This window comes from Asterias rubens, chromosome 14 (assembly GCF_902459465.1).
Source record: "Asterias rubens chromosome 14, eAstRub1.3, whole genome shotgun sequence".
NCBI classification, from domain to species: domain Eukaryota; kingdom Metazoa; phylum Echinodermata; class Asteroidea; order Forcipulatida; family Asteriidae; genus Asterias; species Asterias rubens.
In genome coordinates this window covers 2,848,596-2,854,072 of record NC_047075.1, presented here as the reverse complement: position 1 = coordinate 2,854,072, position 5,477 = coordinate 2,848,596, and the positions used below count along the sequence as shown (strand labels likewise).

General features: G+C 39.3%; 1 pseudogene; it reads left to right on the top strand.

Annotated features, from left to right (window-relative positions):
• The first annotated feature begins 1,315 nt into the window (after positions 1-1,315).
• Positions 1,316-4,731, top strand: LOC117299556 (annotated as a pseudogene).
• Positions 4,732-5,477: the final 746 nt, after the last annotated feature.

Here is a 5,477-nt window from a genome sequence, read left to right as displayed (position 1 = left end):
CTATGAGGACATGTTTCTACTGAAGCATTTCAAAGGCACCAAGGCAATGACCAGGTAACATGGAGGCGATCGCCTTTGTTGCCTCCATAAAGGCAACCAACTAGCCAGGCATGTATGCTTTGTATTTTGAAAGGGCAAGTGCAGCGCATTTCCTCCTTGGTAAAGGGCACCCTATGAGGACATTGTAAGTTTCTACCGGAGCGGTTCAAGGGCACCAAGGCAATGATCAGGGGACACGGAGGTGATCGCCTTCGTTGCCTCCGTGAAGTATCGGGCTGGAACTAAGTAAAGTACATGGTTATGTTTATATTATAAACAACAAATTTAAAGACAGGACAAACATTGCGAGTGGCTTAAGCAAGGTAATTTTAATTGATTATCGTAATCTCCCTTTTTGATTTCTTTGTGTTATTAAACAATTTTTTAAACATGATTTATAACATTGTATAACATGTATAAAACTAGTGTTACAAGTAATAAATACAATTTTAAAAAGTCAACTGCTTTACATTTTTGGGCCTAAATTTTTATGAAATTTTAAGGCTTGAAATGCAATTACAAACCCCAAAAAGGTGCCAACACTTTTGATTTAGGGGTAATTTGTACGATTTATTTAGCCAATTACGACTTCATGATCCTCGCTTCATTCTTTACGATTTAATAAAAACATTGAGTAATAAACCATTTACCATGTTGTGTCTTGACTCCTGTTTACTTTCATAGCGCATATTACTAAAATGTACTTTGGTAACTGACTCTTTGTGTGAGTTGTAGCGCATAAACCAGCGCATACGTAGTAGTGTGTCAGTAAAAACATTGCGCTCACGGTAAACTAGCCTAATTGTGCGTATTAAGTAATAGGCTGGTTTCCTTCATTTACACATAGACAATGCATTATAAGACTTGCAACCAGCTACGTTGTGATGGTCAGTTGCTAACTGGTGGTATGTGTGGTATGTGGGTTAGTCTCTAGCTCTAGCAGGTGAGTTGATCGAGCTCACTGTGTCAGCGTGTGGACCCCTGTAAGACAGGTATCTGCTACTCATTTCTAGTGATTCCATTGGATGGATAATTATGATATCATTGGATAAACGTGCAGTGACATTAGCTTTCCATTTTACTGCGTATCTCTGGGTTGCGTTCATTTAGCTTCCCTGGGTCGACCCCGGTGTGTGGCGGTTTTTTCTTCCAGGACGAACGTGGTTAATTATCTGCACACGTTCGTCCTGGAAAAAAAACCGTCACACACCGGGGTCGACCCAGGGAAGATAAACGAACGCACCCTCTATGTGAAATGAATATAGGTCAAAGGTGAATGTACACACCGGTTGGAGGCCGGTCTCTGACGTTATTCATGAGCCTGTAAGTGTGACGTCAGATGTTCATGCTATATGTCGGGCGGGCTGTTTTTTGGGTAATCAGTTTTGGGTCTTGTAGTGCTCCTTTAGGCCGAAAATATTGCTTAATACATGGTAGTTGTTTTTGCTTAGCAGAATACAACACATATTCTACATGTGCCATGACTGATAATCTCACTTGAAGCATGTGCTGTAATTATCCATTGCTTAAAGTAGCTCTATGAAATTAGTGCCATTTCTGTGTTATAGAAGAGCAACGTTTTCTGCTTAATAGCAGAAAATGATGCTCTTTTCTGAGATTTTACGGTGGTTTCAAAGCACTATATTCATTGTGTTATCGGAATGTAGGGTTTTGTACCTTTGAGCAACCACCCTCCTATGCAATTTGTAGTACAACAATAACTCTTTCATTCTATTGGCCAGGTGCCTTAGTGCTTCGCTGAACTGAGTATCGTAACAGGGAAGTCAGGAAGCCAGTACATCTTCCTAAAGGAAGCCTATATCCCAGCATTGCTATACTCGTGGACTTCCAGTCTGCTCATGCGTCCTGGGGGTATGGCTCTCGTCACGCTAGCCCTGGGGACGTACACAGCAGACTTTGTGGTCCCTGGGGTTTGTGGGGTGCCTGATGTGCTCATCAAATTGTTTGCTGTACTCGTAACGTGTAAGGCCATTACAAACTATAATTTGAACCTTATATGTTTTGTTCCGTATAACTTGTCGTATCCCTTACTTATAAATAACAACAAAATGCATTATTTTATTTTCATTCTCTAGAAATGTTCCATTGGCCGTAATAATTAGCATTCCTATTACCATAGTGATTTACATCTTCGTCACCCTGTCGTATCTGACTGTTCTGTCCCCAAATGAGATGATCGCATCAAAAGCAGTTGCCCTGGTAATGTATTAATAATATTTACATGTAGTGCACTGCAGTGCACTGGTAATTGCTAACTGTTAGTTAACTGTTAATCGCATTCGTTGCCTCTGTGAAGTATCAGGTCTGTATGCATTAAATAACAAGTCTGTGAAAATTTGGGCTCAATTGGTCATGCGAAGTTACAAGAGAGTTATGAAAGGAAAAACAACCCCATGCACCAATCTGTGTGCTTTTAGATGCAGAAGAAAATACTTCATGCCTGATCAAGTCTTTTGAAGAAAAAAAAGGATTTCTCAAGAACACGTTTCTTTAAAAACTGTCTGAATCTTGGTTATTTTTGTGTGACCAGGATTTCTCTGAGGTATCGGTTGGTGTCATGTATTGGATCGTACCTCTAGGTATCTGCATCTCAGTCTTCGGGGGAGCAATGGGGTCGTCTCTTACAGATTCCAGATAGGACATGATGTTCATTTTAGCCTGAACACCATGGTGTCAAATTTAACACCCTGGTGTAAATTTAAACACACAGGTAGGACATGATGTTCATTTTAGCCTGAGCACCATGGTGTCAAATTTAACACCCTAGTGTACATTTTAACACCCAGGTAGGACATGATGTTAATTTTTAGGTGTATCTGTATGCCCTATGTGACAACACACGGATCAATTTTAATACACTGCATGGAGTAAATTTTAAATGTATTTTTATGTTGTTAAATATTGTTTTGTCTAGGCTTCCGTACGTTACGAGTCGTGAGGGTCACATGGCCCAGGTTCTGAGCATGATCAGGATAAAGAGTTGAACACCCCTCCAAGGAATCTTTCTGGAAGTAAGCCCCGCCCATTATTATTTCCCCCATAATGTCAAAGACCAGTATTCTCTTGGTGCATCACAACATTATGCATAAAGTAACAAGTCTGTGGAAATGTTGACTCATTGGTCATCCAAGTTGTGAGAGAATAGTTGAAAGAAAAACACTGTTGCACAACAATGTGTGTGCTCGTCTTGAGATGCAAATTCATGTGCTTTCATATGAAGTCTTTTTATTATTCGAGTGAGAAATAGTTACACTTTTCTCAAAAACTACGTTACTTCAGAGGGAGCCGTTTCTCACAATGTTTTATACCATCAATAGCTCTCTATTGCTTGCTACTAAGTAAACTTTTATGCTGACAGTTATTATTTCTGAGCAATCACCAATAGTGTCCAGTGCCTTTAAATCAGCCCTATGAAACATTTTAAACCCTGCTTTCATTTCTTCACCTATACCAGGCTATTGTTGCGGTCTTTCTCATCGCCGTTGGATCTTTCGACACGTTGGTCTACGGACTGAGCTTTGCTGGGTGGATCTTCTACGGTAGTGCCGTGCTGGCCGTCCCGATACTCCGGTACCGTCTACCGGATCGCCCGAGACCCTTTAAAGTACGCCAACAAGTAGGCCTTTTTCGTAGTTAGGAAAGTTCTTTACTGTATGTATTATGAGCTGCCTCTAAACTCAGCAATTGGTTTCTGTTTCATCCAACCCGAATATGCCTGTGATTTATTTTCGCAGAGCTCTGGAAAGTACTGAGTATACAGTGCTAACACACATCGGTGTATCTGGGTAAAACCACAATATTAATATTCTTTATCCCCGATTGCAAAAATGTCCACCCGCTGCTAAAAATATAGGCTCCGAACTGCCTCTAGCTACCGGGCAATTTCTTGGCATGTTTTGTATCAATTAAAAACAAAAAGGCATATATCAAGAGCACTTTTCCTTGTTTCCCAGGTACCAATGATCTTCGTGGTTGTCTTCATCACCGCCTGTTACATTGTCGTGTCTCCCTTCATTAATGGTCCAGGAACGGAGACCAATTACTTGCCTCTCCCTGATCTCAGAACTCACAAAAGTTGGTCCTTAATATTCCCCATATACGACCAATGATCTTCGCACAAAAGTTGTTCCTTATTCCCCATGTACCAATGATCTTTGTCATTGTTGTCTTCATCACCGCATGTTGGTGTTGTAATAATACTTTGTGTGTGGAGGCACACACGTTTGAGTTGGTGATAAAATACTCGAACTTCATGGTGTCAGCGGTGGGATATGAAGTGACTTCATGGTTGCAGCGGTGGGATATGAAGTGATCGTAAGATGGAGTATTTTATTACCAACTTCAACATGTGTGCCTCTGCACACAAAGTAGTATTACAACAGTTAACTTGTCGTGCCTCACTTTATTATTGGTCAAGAAATTGAGACCAACTTGCCTCTCCCTAATCTCAGCACTCACAAAAGTTGTTTTCCTTATTTCCCCCAGGTACCCATGATCTTCGTGGTTGTTGTATTCATCACCGCCTGTTACCTTGTTGTGTGTCCCTTCATTAATGGTCCAGGAATGGAAACTATCTACGCATGTCTCTTCATCTTCTCTGGTCTTATCTTCTATTTTCCTTTCGTCCACTTCAAGTACCATCCAAAAATAATGGGTAAGAAATTTAGTTAGTGAAGGCCCTACTGCTAAAATTACTTTTGATTTGTTTGACTTGTACTTGTTAGCCTTCGAGGGCATTTTTACTATTATTTTGTTGAATTTTGACCTTAAGGTCCTTTTTGGTTGGCAAGCAGTTTGCAACAGCTGATTCATTTCTCAAGAAAAAAAATCTGTGGCAAATCTATTAATAATGACAAAAGAAAATATCTATTGAAATAAGATTTGAATTTTTCATATCCAAAGCAATTTGTTTAACAGAGTGTAGAGAATACTGTTAGTTTGAAAAGCATATTAATAATTGTTCTAGGAACATTTTTGTTATGAAATCACTGTATGCAACCGTTTTACAATACGTTTAAAAGGCATGGAAAAATTCAAGTAAAACTGTTAACATCTCGTTCACTGTAACGTCGTATAAGTAACTTTTGACTTGTATCCTGCTCATTTCTACTAACATTTTTAAGGGACATTTTCTGCTTTAAGAAAAAATGGGACCTGACTGTTTCAATTTATAATCTTTCTGATTAATTTGTTTTCAGATCACATAACTATGTTTCTGCATATATTTATATCTGGCGGGGAAAACCCGTAAATTGTTTGTACAATTCAAAAAGATAGTTTGGTGATTTAGAAAGTATTTCAATAATAGTACTACTATTAGTAGTGCCACCTCATTGCGTCACCTTTAAATAAACTTCCATTTTATTGTTTTTCCAGAAAGCATTGCGAAAGTTCCGTTGGTTATTGCCGTGATGCGT